The sequence below is a fragment of the Macrobrachium rosenbergii genome, chromosome 4 (assembly GCF_040412425.1).
Source record: "Macrobrachium rosenbergii isolate ZJJX-2024 chromosome 4, ASM4041242v1, whole genome shotgun sequence".
Classification (NCBI taxonomy): Eukaryota; Metazoa; Arthropoda; class Malacostraca; order Decapoda; family Palaemonidae; genus Macrobrachium; species Macrobrachium rosenbergii.
This window is the reverse complement of record NC_089744.1, coordinates 37,358,321-37,359,098: the sequence shown is the minus strand read 5'-3', so window position 1 is coordinate 37,359,098 and position 778 is coordinate 37,358,321.

Genomic DNA, 778 nt, shown 5'->3' with positions numbered 1-778 from the left:
GAACAGATTGTCCCTTAACTCTCATCATAATAAGAGAAATATCCTTGGAGTAAAGTTATCATAAAAAAATGGATCATAATTTATATTCACATAAATAAAATATCTTCCAATAAACCGTAGTCCGCTACAAAATGGTCGTTGTGGGTTTTTCCAGATTTCCTGATTTTCTTATGACTTTTTTGATTAGCCTATTCAGCTCCAGTTTTTGAGCGAAGTGGCTTTTATTTTTAATAACTAAAGTTCTTAGTTTTTTTTTTTTTTTTTTTTTTTACATGGGTTGCGCATCTTCTTGAATCCAGTCACTCACTTAAGAGTGGGATGACTTCTCGAAAATGCTTCGGCCTTTCCTGTTTTCTTGCTGCTCCACTGCTCCCTTGATGTCGACACACAAACACACACACACACTGTATATAAATATTATATATATATACGTATATATAAATATATGTATATACATATATATCGTATATATATGATTATATATACCACACAATAAGTTACCCGCACACACACATACATTCGTACTTACATACATACACACATAGATATGTTATATATGTATGTATACATACACACGTATATATATGTAATTATGTGTGGGTAATGTATTTGTGCGATATATATGATCACAGATGGTATTTTGATGACTGACCTGGTCTAGGAGAAAAAAAACACAAGTTTCAGTAAATACTGAACAGAAATGTTATACCTGGAAAGTCTCTAATAATTCTGCAAAGCTTCCATAAAAAGTATGCAAAGGTATGGATAATTTACTGGA